The sequence below is a fragment of the Lissotriton vulgaris genome, chromosome 10 (assembly GCF_964263255.1).
Source record: "Lissotriton vulgaris chromosome 10, aLisVul1.2, whole genome shotgun sequence".
Classification (NCBI taxonomy): Eukaryota; Metazoa; Chordata; class Amphibia; order Caudata; family Salamandridae; genus Lissotriton; species Lissotriton vulgaris.
In genome coordinates this window covers 1,157,513,326-1,157,530,007 of record NC_141698.1, presented here as the reverse complement: position 1 = coordinate 1,157,530,007, position 16,682 = coordinate 1,157,513,326, and the positions used below count along the sequence as shown (strand labels likewise).

Genomic DNA, 16,682 nt, shown 5'->3' with positions numbered 1-16,682 from the left:
CAAAACCCACCAACCAGGCATGCAACCTAGGGGTCATCCTCGACTCGTCCCTCTCCATGACGAAGCAGGTAAACGCCATCACCTCCTCCTGCTTCAACACTCTCCACATGCTCCGCAGGATCTACAAGTGGATCCCCACTGAAACTAGAAGATCGGTCACCCAGGCCCTCGTCTGCAGCAGACTGGACTAAGGAAACTGTTGTAACTTAATCCCCCAAATGGTACGTCTCATCCACCCCTTCCCCTCTGACCCAGTTGGTGTGCCCTGCCCTGAAGCTTGCCATGGAATGTTGGGACACTCTCCAGTGAGGAGAGTGGATGGTTAATAAACAGACTTGCTTACACTTTGTCCTGGTCTTTGGGCATTTGTGACTTCAACACTGGCGACGGAACTGCGCAGGGGGCAGTAGTTAACCATCTCCCCTTTGAGTGCTCTCTCCACACACACAAGAGGAAAAGGAAGAACTTGTGTAGGAAGAATCCAATGAGGATATGAACTTACAAGATCAAGGTCAGCTATTTATGGAAAAGATGCTGTAACGACGAGTGTTACATATCAAAAGAGTCAGCAGTTGAAGTGGCTGTCAGGAAAATCAAGCTGGGGAGGTGAGAGCCTTTGCTTTCCATGGTGTCCTACGAGGCACTGTTGTGTTCTATCCCAGCTGACACCCGTCTCTGTGATAACTAATGTATGCAGAGGCAGAAAGTGGTTCTGGGTTGTCGTGCATTCGAGCCCTGTGACTGTTATAATCGGGCAGAAAGCGTGTAAGGAGTCGGGCGAATGTGTGCTTCAATCCGCGTTCCATATTAAAAGAAAAGGGGAATTCAAAGAAGCCTACCTGTTTTCGAGGAGAGCCTGGTGACTGACGGGGAGCGTGGTGGTGTCGCCTGTGGTGTCGTCTGAGCCTGGGTTTACACCGGAGAAACGCCGTGCTGGTCCTGTTGGTTCCGAGTGCCTGCAATCCTTGGTGCGTGTGTGGGGCACCGGGAAAGCCACACGTCATTGAAAGCTGAGGAGAGGTTGACGCAGACACCAGTGGTCTGCCGCTTGAGAGGAGCTTTGCGGCCGAGTGTGTCTGTGCACCGGAGTTCATCGGGAGCAGGGGCCGGGCGTGTAGTCAGAGACTCCTGTCAGCGCGTCTGAACTTTCTGGAAGCCGGATATCTGAGACGTCCCCCGGCGCTCCAGCAGCTAAGGTCCGGTAAACCTGTGAAGAAAGGTTAACCCCTTGCAACCTGCAATTGCTGTCTCTGCCCGGTCTGTTGCTTGTGGGTTTTTCCTACATAACCTGTCGAGTGAATTGACACAGACATAAATTTGTGCGGGAGTGTGGGACATCACACAGACCTTGTGGAATCCAGACAGACTGTCATAAACTAATATAATTACCAGGCTGAGACTTCTTTTGACAGAGAGTTTTGTCTCTATAGGAAATATCGATTTAGAAGTGTATCCCTTAAAAGTGTTTCCCCCTTAAGATTTGATAATCCTATTCTGGTGGTGTTACCTGTGTTATAGATCAACCATGGCAGCAGTGAGCATGAGCCAACCCCCGCCCTTCCTGAATGAGATAGGCGAACCAGAAATCAGTTGGAAGGAGTGGGCGAAACTTTTTGTATCTTATTTAATAGCTGTTGGTGGGGAAAAATACAAGTTTTAGTCGTAAAAACTTATGGTATCAGTTGAACCATTTTTAAACGTGCAGTTTGGCAGCACCAGACTAAAATCGACTCAGCCAGCCAAACTACACATTCTTAATTAATTTTTTGTTTGTTGGGTGTGGGCACTTCTGGTTTCAATAACTCTGTCTGTCCAACTAGGAAGTGTAACTGTACACTCCTTGTCTTTCTTCTTCTCTATTCTCTGTGGTGCACATCTCTTTTGCACTTATTTCATGCTACGTGCCAGGAAAGCAGCCGATGATGAGAAGCGGGTATACCGGTAATTAACAAACCGGGAACCCCCTCGGGTGTTGCGTCCGTGAGGTACTTTCCTGGCGTTCTCACATATTTTTTCTATGTGGGTGAGTCTGTACACTTTCATGTTTATATATTTTAAGGCATGTCCGGACCTGTAACACAGTAATATATATTAAAATTTCCTGGGTGAGCCGATATGATGTGTGGCCCCATTAGTTACAGAGTTTGAAGAATTATATCATGCAGGCTTAATAGGGCTTTCTGTTTCATATGGGGAAAAATACAAGCCTGAAAGGAAAAAACACATTTTATTACACAATTTGGGTAGGCAAGGGCGCAAGGTCTATGAGTCTTTACCAATATTAGACCAGGAAGGACAAGATGAAACAGGAGTGGATGAGTATGAGCAAACCATGGAAAAGTTAGAGAAACATTTTGGGGACAAGGTAAATGTGGTGTTGGAACGCCATAAGTTTTTTAAAAGAAGTCAGGGAAAGCAGGAGTCCGTACAGAATTTCATTGCTGCATTGTGGGGTTTAACACAGCTATGTGAGTTTGGTAACCTAACTGATTCCCTTATAAGGGATCAGCTCGTAAGATGTACCAATAACCCACGCATCCAAGAGAAGTTGCTAGCCAAAAACCCAGGTTTAAGAGAAGCCATTGAAATAGCTAAGTCTGTAGAACACACAGCTAGATGCATTAAGGAGATGAAAACTTATGGGGAGGAAGTAGCTTCTGTAAAAGATGAAGAGGAGAGCAGTGAAATATGTAAGATAAGGTCAAAAGATAATTACAGTGTGAGAAGAGAAACTAAGGAGAAGGGACCAAAGTGCTACAGGTGCGGCAGCAATAACCATTTTGCGACCTTTTACCAGTGCCCTGCCAGGTTTGTCACGTGTAAAAGATGTAATAGGAGAGGGCATTTCGCGAGAGTATGTAGAGATGGTGAACAACACAGAAGAAACGATGGTAAGAATACGGAGAAGAGTGCAGCCAGGGAAGTAAAGTGCATAGAACAAAGATGCGAGAAAATAATTTTGCAAGTAAAAGACATAGATGGAACTGTAAATGCTATTTACCCCAAATGTGATGTCTTCCTTGATGGCCAATGTGTTGAAATGTATGCAGATTCATGCTCTCCTTACACCTTGCTGAACAGAGATGATTTTGTGTCCATGGAAAATTGTAATGTGAAACAGTTGAAAATGCCTGACATTTCTCCCACAGGGTATAACAAGGGAAAAATACCATTGGTGGGCATGAAAAATGTTCAACTACGCTTTAAAGACAGGAAAACTTTTGGTCCAGTGTATGTAGTGGAATCAGGATCCAATTTGCTGGGTTGGGTTCACCAAAAAGAGCTGGGTATCATCCTAGATCCAAATAGTACTGAACAGGTTTTGCTCACTGACAGGTCCCGGGAAAGTGAAAACATTTGTGAGGAATTTGGGCAACTATTCAGAGACGAGCTTGGTTGTTTGCACATGTTCCAACACAGAATTAAGTTGAAATATAACTCTAGACCAGTTGTACATAAACTACGCCCTGTACCCCTCAAGTTGAAGGTACCCCTAGAAGAGGAATTGCGCAAACTTTGTGAGTTAGATATAATACAACCTGTAACCTGCACAGAGTGGTTGGCTCCGATTGTTATCGCGGCCAAAGCCAATGGGGAGGGTATTCGTCTCTGTGTGGACTTGCGCAGTCTCAATGACAATATATGGGTGGAAAGACATCCCTTGCCCATAATTAACGAAATGCTGAGTACCATGGGTCCAGCTAAGTACTACAGTGTAATCGACCTGTCCATGGCATATCACCAAATTGAACTCCATCCAGAATGTAGGCCCATCACGGCATTCATCACCCCTGTAGGAGCATACATGTTCAAACGGATGCCTTTTGGCCTGGCGTCTGCAGCAGCTATTTTCCAGAAGGTGATGCAGAAGATACTGGAAGGAGTGGGGAACACCAGGTGTTTCCAGGACGACATCCTAGTATATGGCCAAACCGAGGAAGAACATGATGGGGTCGTGAGACAGGTGTTCAGCAGACTTATGGAGGCAGGCCTGAATGTGAAGAATGAAAAATGTAAAATAAAAGTTAAAGAAGTCGAGTATTTAGGCCACAAGATTACGGAAGGTGGATTCAGACCGAAGGGCAGTTTAATCCAAGCGGTGAAGGAAGCACCCAGTCCCGAGAACAAAGAAGAACTAAGGTCCTTCTCAGAGCTTTTAGATTACATGTCAAAGTACGTGGACAATTTTGCTACCAAGTGTGAGCCCATGAGGGAATTGATGAAGAAGAACAAGGATTTTCTATGGAACAAAGAACATGATGCTGTGGTAAAATCACTGAAAGAGGAATTGATAACCTCCCCAGCTTTGGGAACTTTTGATGCATCAAAGAAAACCATCCTAGCCACAGATGCTTCCAACAAGGGCCTGGGTGCAACTCTGTTACAAAAAGATGGTAAAGAGGAGAAAATCATTGCGTTTGCTTCTCGGAGTCTCACAAACCCAGAACGGAACTACTCCGTAATTGAAAGGGAGGCCCTGGCCTGTTTCTGGGCTGTCAGACATTTCATGTTTTTCTTGTGGGGTTTAAGGTTCTCCATCCGGACCGATCATAAACCCCTCACCTTCATCTTTTCCGTGAAAGGACTAGAGAATAGTACACCTCGCATCAGCAGATGGATCTTGGGCCTGGAGCACTATAACTTCAATGTGGAGTATGTGCCTGGAAAGGAGAATAAGATCGCGGATTTCCTATCAAGGTCACCGTTACCGGATGTGGGGGAAAAGGAAGAAGCCCTTGACAGTCCAATACTAATGATGGAGACGCCTGCTATCACTGAAGAAGAGTGGGAACAAGAGACTAAAGAAGACAAGGAAATAAATGCACTGAATGAGTACATGGAGAAAGGATGGCCGAGCAAGAAGAGTGAACTTGAGGCTAGCATAGAAGAGTATTGGGAAGTGAGAAATTAACTAAGCCTTATAAAAGGCAGAATCTATCGTAATCATAGAGTGGTTCCTCCCAAAGGTCTCAGGAAGAAGGTCATCGACTTGGCACATGAAGGCCACCTAGGGCGCAGCCTTACTAAAGCTAGAGTCAGATCCAGTTTCTGGTTCCCCAGGATGGATGCCATGACTGAACAAGCCGTTAAGGATTGTGGGGCGTGCGCAAAAAGCGACAAGTCTAAGACAGCACAGAAAGCACCATTATCTCCAGTGGAAGTGCCAACCACACCATGGAGCAAGCTGGCCATGGACATTATCGGGCCCATGCAAGAACTAGGAGAGAGAAGGAGATTCATGCTGGTTTTAATCGATTGCACAACCCATTGGATCAAGCAGAAGTTTGTCCACTCTGTCACCACGAGAACAGTGGTTGAGTTCTTGAACTGAGTATTTGTTGAGGAAGGCATTCCAGTGACCTTGGTTACAGATAAAGGGGTGCAGTTTTGCTCGGAAGAGATGCATACATTTCTCAAGGGTTTGGACATTAAACATGAAACCACAGCTTTACACTGCCCTAAAGCCAATGGTCTGGTTGAACGATTAAACAGAATCATCAAGGAGCATATCCAATTGGCAGCAACCAATGGGCATGATATAGAAGAGTCCCTTAGAAGGTGTCTGTGGGCTTACCACACCTCCCCTAATAAGGTCACAGGCATTTCACCCTTTGTAGCACTGCGTGGACGAGAACCCTGCACAAAGTTTAATCCTAGTTGGCTGAGTGGGGGTGAGCCCAGAGTAGTGGACCGGGAAGCAAGGGCAGAGAAAGTCCAACTCCACCAAGACAGATACAAGCGGTGGTATGATACTAAGCATGGGGTGAAGGATTCCAAGTGGGAAGTAGGTGACAGGGTACAAGTCAGGAAGAACCTCAAAGTGGGAGCCACCCAAAGTAAATACTACATGCCCTGTAAAATTGCCAAAGTGCTTAATAATGTGGTTCAACTTGGGAATAGCCAATGGTGGAGCTTTGACAAAATTAGTAAATGCGCATGAGTATGTTCTGTGTTCGATTTTATTTCCTTTTGTGGTGCTATGGTACAATCCTATCCCACCGCGGTGGGGTCCTGTTTTTGCTCTGTGTCACCCTATGGAAAGGAGATGTGTTGTAACTTAATCCCCCAAATGGTACGTCCCATCCACCCCTTCCCCTCTGACCCAGTTGGTGTGCCCTGCCCTGAAGCTTGCCATGGAATGTTGGGACACTCTCCAGTGAGGAGAGTGGATGGTTAATAAACAGACTTGCTTACCTTTTGTCCTGGTCTTTGGGCATTTGTAACCTCAACAGAAACGCCCTCTACACAGGAGCCTTGGCCAAAATCCTGAACTAGCTCCAACGCATCAAGAACGCCTCTGCACGCCTGATCCTCGACATCCCTCGCCGCAGCCACATCACACCACATCTGAGAGACCTGCAATGGCTCCCTGTCAACAAGAGGATCACCTTCAAACTCCTCACCCATGCACACAAGGCGCTCCACAACACCGGACCAGCGTACCGCAACAGCAGACTTAGCTTCTACACCCGCACCACTGTCCTTCGCCTCCGAAGAGTGACCACCGGCGGCTGTTCATTCGCCCACCTCGCCGCCAAGACATGGAACACCCTCCCCATCCACCTACAGTAGACCCAAGACCTACTGACCTTCAGAAGACTCCTCAAGACCTGGCTCTTCAAACAGTAGTAACATCCCCTCCCCTAGTGCCTTGAGACCCTCACGGGTATGTAGTGTGCTTTATAAATGCTGTGATGGATTGATTGATTGAATGATTGATTGATTGATTGATTGATTGATTGATTGATTGATTGATTGATTGGGGGCAAGCTCTCACAGCTAAAGAAAAAGGGCCTAGTTCCATAAGTGATGTTCATCGGAAGAAGGTTACTTTCCAGGGAACGGTAGTGGAGTGCAATAGAAAAGGAAGCATTTATAAAGTGGTCTGTGCACTGATGACATTCAAGCGCACAGTCAAGACTGATTTGCATATGGCTGGGTCCAAACTGGAATGGCATGGTGAGCAAAAAATGATGGATTTAGGCCCAGATCTGTGTACTAGCCTGAATGTATGACATTGTTCTGCATTCTGATTATCTATTGTTGTTTTTGTATTTGTCACCCCGATTGGGATGGGTATGCCCAGACATGGGTCCTGTGCTCTCCATGCCGCTGGGGTCAAGCTATCCTGGCTGAAGTGTGGTGAAACTATGAAACCGGCCCTAGGATGCTTGTTTCCAGTCCAGGGAGGACCTGGCCTGGCAGCTCGGGCTGGACTGTTCCCATTGGGCACAGAGTCAAGACTGATTTGCATATGGCTGGGTCCAAACTGGGGTGGCATGGCGAGCCAAAAAACAATGGATTTAGGCCCAGATCTCTGTACTGGGGTGAATGTATGACAGTGTTCTGCATTCTGTCCATCAATAGTTCTTTTTACTGATGACATTGAGACCATACCTATTTGGGGTTCACTTCCGGGTTCAGACAGACCATCCCTCAGATGGCTGATGCAAATAAAAGGGTGAGGATTCAAAACTGTTGCGGTGGTCCATTTACCGACAGGGAATGGAGTTTACAGTGAAGGATTGCCTTGGAACTGACCCCGCCAATGCTGATAGTCTCTACAGGTTCTCCCACCTTAGCGACAAAAACTCTCATGGGGGAGGGAGGGGGGTTGTTTCCTGTGCTTTCAACTTGAGGGGGACATATGTTAGACCAGACATCTTTGGTGTGGTTTTTGGACAACTTTTTGACTTCAATCCTCCTCTTTTTGCTAACTTCGTTTTTGCTGGCCATCGGACTCTGTGCACTTTACCATTGCTAACCAGCGCTTGTGCTCTCTCCTAAAACCTGGTAACACTGGCTCCCACCTAACAGGCACATTTAATTTACTGGTACGTCACTAGTAAAATGGTACTTCATGTACCCAGGGCCTGTAAAGTAAATGCTACTAGAGGGCCTGCAGCACTCATTGCACCACCCACTTACGATGAAATCTGTCCATGACACGCTGGGAGCGTTTTTCGTGACCAAAGTATTTATAACTTGGGAGTTGAGACATTATGTTGCAAGGGCAGCGTGAGTTGTCTGAGTAATGGTTTCTTTCCTCTCTTTTACACACTGTTCATCATTTTCTAGCCGTATTACAACTGGGGTGTTTTCATTATTCTCAAGGTAAGTACCTTGATGCCAACCTTATCTTATAGGTATATAGAAAGGTGTCCTTCATGCTTATATTATTTGGTAGAAATACCTTTCTTATGATCCCTGTTGTTGCAGATTGATTCAGGAGTTTAGACTGTACCCAAGAGTGTCCAAGGCAAAGTCAAAGAGGTTAGACTGTACCTGAGAGTGTCCAAGGCAAGGTCGAAGAGTTTAGACTGTAACCAGGAGTGTCCAAGGCAAGGTCGAAGAGTTTAGACTGTAACCAGGAGTGTCCAGGGCAAGATAAAATAGTTTAGACTGTACCTGAGAGTGTCCAAGGCAAGGTGAAAGAGTTTAGACTGTAACCAGGAGTGTCCAAGGCAAGGTGAAAGAGTTTAGACTGTAACCAGGAGTGTCCAGGGCAAGGTAAAAGAGTTTAGACTGTACCTGAGAGTGTCCAAGGCAAGATCAAAGAGTTTAGACTGTACCTGAAAGTGTCCAAGGCAAGGTCGAAGAGTTTAGACTGTAACCAGGAGTGTCCAGGGCAAGGTAAAAGAGTTTAGACTGTACCTGAGAGTGTCCAAGGCAAGGTGAAAGAGTTTAGACTGTAACCAGGAGTGTCCAGGGCAAGGTAAAAGAGTTTAGACTGTACCTGAGAGTGTCCAAGGCAAGGTGAAAGAGTTTAGACTGTAACCAGGAGTGTCCAAGGCAAGGTGAAAGAGTTCAGACTGTACCTGAGAGTGTCCAAGGCAAGGTCAAAGAGTTCAGACTGTACCTGAGAGTGTCCAAGGCAAGGTCAAAGAGTTCAGACTGTACCTGAGAGTGTCCAAGGCAAGGTCAAAGAGTTTAGACTGTACTCGGGAGTGTCTAAGGCAAGGTCAAAGAGTTTAGACTGTACCCGAGAGTGTCCAAGGCAAGGTCAAAGAGTTTAGACTGTACTCGGGAGTGTCCAAGGCAAGGTGAAAGAGTTTAGACTGTACCTGAGAGTGTTCAGGGCAAGGTAAAAGAGTTTAGACTGTACCTGAGAGTGTCCAAGGCAAGGTCAAAGAGTTCAGACTGTACCTGAGAGTGTCCAAGGCAAGGTCAAAGAGTTTAGACTGTACTCGGGAGTGTCCAAGGCAAGGTGAAAGAGTTTAGACTGTACCTGAGAGTGTTCAGGGCAAGGTAAAAGAGTTTAGACTGTACCTGAGAGTGTCCAAGGCAAGGTCAAAGAGTTCAGACTGTACCTGAGAGTGTCCAAGGCAAGGTCAAAGAGTTCAGACTGTAACTGAGAGTGTCCAAGGCAAGGTCAAAGAGTTTAGACTGTACCCGAGAGTGTCCAAGGCAAGGTCAAAGAGTTTAGACTGTACTCGGGAGTGTCCAAGGCAAGGTGAAAGAGTTTAGACTGTACCTGAGAGTGTCCAAAGCAAGGTCAAATAGTTTAGACTGTACCTGAGAGTGTCCAAGGCAAGATCATAGAGTTTAGACTGTACCTGAGAGTGTCCAAGGCAAGGTGAAAGAGTTTCGACTGTTACCAGGAGTGTCCAGGGCAAGGTCAAAGAGTTTAGACTGTACCTGAGAGTGTCCAAGGCAAGGTCGAAGAGTTTAGACTGTATCTGAGAGTGTCCAAGGCAAGGTGAAAGAGTTCAGACTGTACCTGAGAGTGTCCAAGGCAAGGTCAAAGAGTTTAGACTGTAACTGAGAGTGTCCAAGGCAAGGTGAAAGAGTTTAGACTGTACCTGAGAGTGTCCAAGGCAAGGTGAAAGAGTTCAGACTGTACCTGAGAGTGTCCAAGGCAAGGTCAAAGAGTTTAGACTGTACCTGAGAGTGTCCAAGGCAAGGTCGAAGAGTTTAGACTGTACCTGAAAGTGTCCATGGCAAGATCAATTAGTTTAGACTGTACCCGAGAGTGTCCAAGGCAAGGTCAAAGAGTTTAGACTGTACTCGGGAGTGTCCAAGGCAAGGTGAAAGAGTTTAGACTGTACCTGAGAGTGTCCAAAGAAAGGTCAAAGAGTTTAGACGGTACCTGAGAGTGTCCAAGGCAAGGTTGAAGAGTATAGACTGTACCTGAGAGTGTCCAGGGCAAGGTTGAAGAGTTTAGACTGTATCTGAGAGTGTCCAATGCAAGGTCAAAGAGTTTAGACTGTACCTGAGAGTGTCCAGGGCAAGGTTGAAGAGTTTAGACTGTATCTGAGAGTGTCCAAGGCAAGGTCAAAGAGTTTAGACTGTACTCGGGAGTGTCCAAGGCAAGGTGAAAGAGTTCAGACTGTACCTGAGAGTGTCCAAGGGAAGGTGAAAGAGTTCAGACTGTACCTGAGAGTGTCCAAGGCAGGGTGAAAGAGTTCAGACTGTACCTGAGAGTGTCCAAGGAAAGGTCAAAGAGTTTAGACTGTAACTGAGAGTGTCCAAGGCAAGGTGAAAGAGTTCAGACTGTACCTGAGAGTGTCCAAGGGAAGGTGAAAGAGTTCAGACTGTACCTGAGAGTGTCCAAGGCAAGGTGAAAGAGTTCAGACTGTACCTGAGAGTGTCCAAGGCAAGGTCAAAGAGTTTAGACTGTACTCGGGAGTGTCCAAGGCAAGGTCAAAGAGTTTAGACTGTAACTGAGAGTGTCCAAGGCAAGGTGAAAGAGTTCAGACTGTACCTGAGAGTGTCCAAGGCAAGGTCAAAGAGTTTAGACTGTAACTGAGAGTGTCCAAGGCAAGGTGAAAGAGTTTAGACTGTACCTGAGAGTGTCCAAGGCAAGGTCAAAGAGTTTAGACTGTACTCGGGAGTGTCCAAGGCAAGGTCAAAGAGTTTAGACTGTACCTGAGAGTGTCCAAGGCAAGGTCGAAGAGTTTAGACTGTACCTGAAAGTGTCCATGGCAAGATCAATTAGTTTAGACTGTACCCGAGAGTGTCCAAGGCAAGGTCAAAGAGTTTAGACTGTACTCGGGAGTGTCCAAGGCAAGGTCAAAGAGTTTAGACTGTACCTGGGAGTGTCCAAGGCAAGTCAACGAGTTTAGACTGTACCTGAGAGTGTCCAAGGTAAGATCGAAGAGTTTAGACTGTACCTGAGAGTGTCCAAGGCAAAGTCAAAGAGTTTAGACTGTACCTGAGAGTGTCCAAGGCAAGATCGAAGAGTTTAGACTGTACCTGAGAGTGTCCAAGGCAAGGTCAAAGAGTTCAGACTGTACCTGAGAGTGTCCAAGGCAAGGTCAAAGAGTTTAGACTGTAACTGCGAGTGTCCAAGGCAAGGTGAAAGAGTTCAGACTGTACCTGAGAGTGTCCAAGGGAAGGTGAAAGAGTTCAGACTGTACCTGAGAGTGTCCAAGGCAAGGTGAAAGAGTTCAGACTGTACCTGAGAGTGTCCAAGGCAAGGTGAAAGAGTTCAGACTGTACCTGAGAGTGTCCAAGGCAAGGTCAAAGAGTTTAGACTGTACTCGGGAGTGTCCAAGGCAAGGTCAAAGAGTTTAGACTGTAACTGAGAGTGTCCAAGGCAAGGTGAAAGAGTTCAGACTGTACCTGAGAGTGTCCAAGGCAAGGTGAAAGAGTTCAGACTGTACCTGAGAGTGTCCAAGGCAAGGTCAAAGAGTTTAGACTGTAACTGAGAGTGTCCAAGGCAAGGTGAAAGAGTTTAGACTGTACCTGAAAGTGTCCAAGGCAAGGACAAAGAGTTTAGACTGTACTCGGGAGTGTCCAAGGCAAGGTCAAAGAGTTTAGACTGTACCTGAGAGTGTCCAAGGCAAGGTCGAAGAGTTTAGACTGTACTTGAAAGTGTCCATGGAAAGATCAATTAGTTTAGACTGTACCCGAGAGTGTCCAAGGCAAGGTCAAAGAGTTTAGACTGTACTCGGGAGTGTCCAAGGCAAGGTGAAAGAGTTTAGACTGTACCTGAGAGTGTCCAAAGCAAGGTCAAAGAGTTTAGACGGTACCTGAGAGTGTCCAAGGCAAGGTTGAAGAGTATAGACTGTACCTGAGAGTGTCCAGGGCAAGGTTGAAGAGTTTAGACTGTATCTGAGAGTGTCCAATGCAAGGTCAAAGAGTTTAGACTGTACCTGAGAGTGTCCCGGCAAGGTTGAAGAGTTTAGACTGTATCCGAGAGTGTCCAAGGCAAGGTCAAAGAGTTTAGACTGTACTCGGGAGTGTCCAAGGCAAGGTGAAAGAGTTTAGACTGTACCTGAGAGTGTCCAAGGCAAGGTCAAAGAGTTTAGACTGTACCCGAGAGTGTCCAAGGCAAGGTCAAAGAGTTTAGACTGTACTCGGGAGTGTCCAAGGCAAGGTGAAAGAGTTTAGACTGTACCTGAGAGTGTCCAAAGCAAGGTCAAATAGTTTAGACTGTACCTGAGAGTGTCCAAGGCAAGATCATAGAGTTTAGACTGTACCTGAGAGTGTCCAAGGCAAGGTGAAAGAGTTTCGACTGTTACCAGGAGTGTCCAGGGCAAGGTCAAAGAGTTTAGACTGTACCTGAGAGTGTCCAAGGCAAGGTCGAAGAGTTTAGACTGTATCTGAGAGTGTCCAAGGCAAGGTGAAAGAGTTCAGACTGTACCTGAGAGTGTCCAAGGCAAGGTCAAAGAGTTTAGACTGTAACTGAGAGTGTCCAAGGCAAGGTGAAAGAGTTTAGACTGTACCTGAGAGTGTCCAAGGCAAGGTGAAAGAGTTCAGACTGTACCTGAGAGTGTCCAAGGCAAGGTCAAAGAGTTTAGACTGTACCTGAGAGTGTCCAAGGCAAGGTCGAAGAGTTTAGACTGTACCTGAAAGTGTCCATGGCAAGATCAATTAGTTTAGACTGTACCCGAGAGTGTCCAAGGCAAGGTCAAAGAGTTTAGACTGTACTCGGGAGTGTCCAAGGCAAGGTGAAAGAGTTTAGACTGTACCTGAGAGTGTCCAAAGAAAGGTCAAAGAGTTTAGACGGTACCTGAGAGTGTCCAAGGCAAGGTTGAAGAGTATAGACTGTACCTGAGAGTGTCCAGGGCAAGGTTGAAGAGTTTAGACTGTATCTGAGAGTGTCCAATGCAAGGTCAAAGAGTTTAGACTGTACCTGAGAGTGTCCAGGGCAAGGTTGAAGAGTTTAGACTGTATCTGAGAGTGTCCAAGGCAAGGTCAAAGAGTTTAGACTGTACTCGGGAGTGTCCAAGGCAAGGTGAAAGAGTTCAGACTGTACCTGAGAGTGTCCAAGGGAAGGTGAAAGAGTTCAGACTGTACCTGAGAGTGTCCAAGGCAGGGTGAAAGAGTTCAGACTGTACCTGAGAGTGTCCAAGGAAAGGTCAAAGAGTTTAGACTGTAACTGAGAGTGTCCAAGGCAAGGTGAAAGAGTTCAGACTGTACCTGAGAGTGTCCAAGGGAAGGTGAAAGAGTTCAGACTGTACCTGAGAGTGTCCAAGGCAAGGTGAAAGAGTTCAGACTGTACCTGAGAGTGTCCAAGGCAAGGTCAAAGAGTTTAGACTGTACTCGGGAGTGTCCAAGGCAAGGTCAAAGAGTTTAGACTGTAACTGAGAGTGTCCAAGGCAAGGTGAAAGAGTTCAGACTGTACCTGAGAGTGTCCAAGGCAAGGTCAAAGAGTTTAGACTGTAACTGAGAGTGTCCAAGGCAAGGTGAAAGAGTTTAGACTGTACCTGAGAGTGTCCAAGGCAAGGTCAAAGAGTTTAGACTGTACTCGGGAGTGTCCAAGGCAAGGTCAAAGAGTTTAGACTGTACCTGAGAGTGTCCAAGGCAAGGTCGAAGAGTTTAGACTGTACCTGAAAGTGTCCATGGCAAGATCAATTAGTTTAGACTGTACCCGAGAGTGTCCAAGGCAAGGTCAAAGAGTTTAGACTGTACTCGGGAGTGTCCAAGGCAAGGTCAAAGAGTTTAGACTGTACCTGGGAGTGTCCAAGGCAAGTCAACGAGTTTAGACTGTACCTGAGAGTGTCCAAGGTAAGATCGAAGAGTTTAGACTGTACCTGAGAGTGTCCAAGGCAAAGTCAAAGAGTTTAGACTGTACCTGAGAGTGTCCAAGGCAAGATCGAAGAGTTTAGACTGTACCTGAGAGTGTCCAAGGCAAGGTCAAAGAGTTCAGACTGTACCTGAGAGTGTCCAAGGCAAGGTCAAAGAGTTTAGACTGTAACTGCGAGTGTCCAAGGCAAGGTGAAAGAGTTCAGACTGTACCTGAGAGTGTCCAAGGGAAGGTGAAAGAGTTCAGACTGTACCTGAGAGTGTCCAAGGCAAGGTGAAAGAGTTCAGACTGTACCTGAGAGTGTCCAAGGCAAGGTGAAAGAGTTCAGACTGTACCTGAGAGTGTCCAAGGCAAGGTCAAAGAGTTTAGACTGTACTCGGGAGTGTCCAAGGCAAGGTCAAAGAGTTTAGACTGTAACTGAGAGTGTCCAAGGCAAGGTGAAAGAGTTCAGACTGTACCTGAGAGTGTCCAAGGCAAGGTGAAAGAGTTCAGACTGTACCTGAGAGTGTCCAAGGCAAGGTCAAAGAGTTTAGACTGTAACTGAGAGTGTCCAAGGCAAGGTGAAAGAGTTTAGACTGTACCTGAAAGTGTCCAAGGCAAGGACAAAGAGTTTAGACTGTACTCGGGAGTGTCCAAGGCAAGGTCAAAGAGTTTAGACTGTACCTGAGAGTGTCCAAGGCAAGGTCGAAGAGTTTAGACTGTACTTGAAAGTGTCCATGGAAAGATCAATTAGTTTAGACTGTACCCGAGAGTGTCCAAGGCAAGGTCAAAGAGTTTAGACTGTACTCGGGAGTGTCCAAGGCAAGGTGAAAGAGTTTAGACTGTACCTGAGAGTGTCCAAAGCAAGGTCAAAGAGTTTAGACGGTACCTGAGAGTGTCCAAGGCAAGGTTGAAGAGTATAGACTGTACCTGAGAGTGTCCAGGGCAAGGTTGAAGAGTTTAGACTGTATCTGAGAGTGTCCAATGCAAGGTCAAAGAGTTTAGACTGTACCTGAGAGTGTCCCGGCAAGGTTGAAGAGTTTAGACTGTATCCGAGAGTGTCCAAGGCAAGGTCAAAGAGTTTAGACTGTACTCGGGAGTGTCCAAGGCAAGGTGAAAGAGTTTAGACTGTACCTGAGAGTGTCCAAGGGAAGGTCAAAGAGTTTAGACTGAAGTTGAGAGTGTTCAAGGCAAGGTCACAGAGTTTAGACTGAAGTTGAGAGTGTCAAAGGAAAGGTCAAAGAGTTTAGACTGTACCTGAGAGTGTCCAAGGCAAGGTCAAAGAGTTTAGACTGCACCCGAGCGTTTCCAAGGCAAGGTCAAAGCGTTTAGACTGTACCTGAGAGTGTCCAAGGCAAGGTCAAAGAGTTTAGACTGTATCTGAGAGTGTCCAAGGCAAGGTCGAAGAGTTTAGACTGTACCTGGGAGTGTCCAAGGCAAGTCAAAGAGTTTAGACTGTACCCGAGAGTGTCCAAGGCAAGGTCAAAGAGTTTAGACTGAAGTTGAGAGTGTCAAAGGAAAGGTCAAAGAGTTTAGACTGTATCTGAGAGTGTCCAAGGCAAGGTCGAAGAGTTTAGACTGTATCTGAGAGTGTCCAAGGCAAGGTCGAAGAGTTTAGACTGTACCTGAGAGTGTCCAAGGCAAGGTTGAAGAGTTTAGACTGTATCTGAGAGTGTCCAAGGCAAGATCAAAGAGTTTAGACTGTACCTGAGAGTGCCCAAGGCAAGGCCGAAGAGTTTAGACTGTACCTGAGAGTGCCCAAGGCAAGGTCAAAGAGTTTAGACGGTACCTGAGAGTGTCCAAGGCAAGGTCGAAGAGTTTAGACTGTACCTGAGAGTGTCCAAGGCAAGGTGGAAGAGTTGAGACTGTTTGAGAGTGCCCAAGGCAAGGTCGAAGAGTTTAGACTGTACCTGAGAGTGTCCAAGGCAAGGTCGAAGAGATTAGACTGTACCTGGGAGTGTCCAAGGCAAGTCAAAGAGTTTAGACTGAAGTTGAGAGTGTCGAAGGCAAGGCCAAAGAGTTTAGACTGTATCTGAGAGTGTCCAAGGCAAGGTCAAAGAGTTTAGACTGTATCTGAGAGTGTCCAAGGCAAGGTCGAAGAGTTTAGACTGTACCTGAGAGTGTCCAAGGCCAGGTTGAAGAGTTTAGACTGTACCTGAGAGTGTCCAAGGCAAGGTCGAAGAGATTAGACTGTACCTGGGAGTGTCCAAGGCAAGTCAAAGAGTTTAGACTGAAGTTGAGAGTGTTGAAGGCAAGGCCAAAGAGTTTAGACTGTACCTGAAAGGGTCCAAGGCCAGGTCAAAGAGTTTAGACTGTACCTGAGAGTGCCCAAGGCAAGGTGGAAGAGTTGAGACTGTATGAGAGTGCCCAAGGCAAGGTCGAAGAGTTTAGACTGTACCTGAGAGTGTCCAAGGCAAGGTCGAAGAGATTAGACTGTACCTGGGAGTGTCCAAGGCAAGTCAAAGAGTTTAGACTGAAGTTGAGAGTGTCGAAGGCAAGGCCAAAGAGTTTAGACTGTACCTGAAAGTGTCCAAGGCCAGGTCAAAGAGTTTAGACTGTACCTGAGAGTGTCCAAGGCAAGGTCAAAGGGCCCGATTCACAGAACTAACTTAAGACAAAATCCTAAACGTACTACTTTTGGTATTCACAGAAGTTAGGATTTTGTCTTAAGTTTGTCTTAAGACAGACTTAAGACAAAATCCTAACTTAAGTCTGTCTTAAGTCTGTC

General features: G+C 46.4%; 1 protein-coding gene across 2 annotated transcripts in view; it reads right to left on the bottom strand.

The window, feature by feature from the left end:
- The window catches only part of LOC147689507 (NXPE family member 4-like), a 361,120-nt gene that overhangs the window by 206,233 nt on the left and 138,205 nt on the right, over positions 1 to 16,682 (bottom strand). The window lies entirely within an intron of this gene.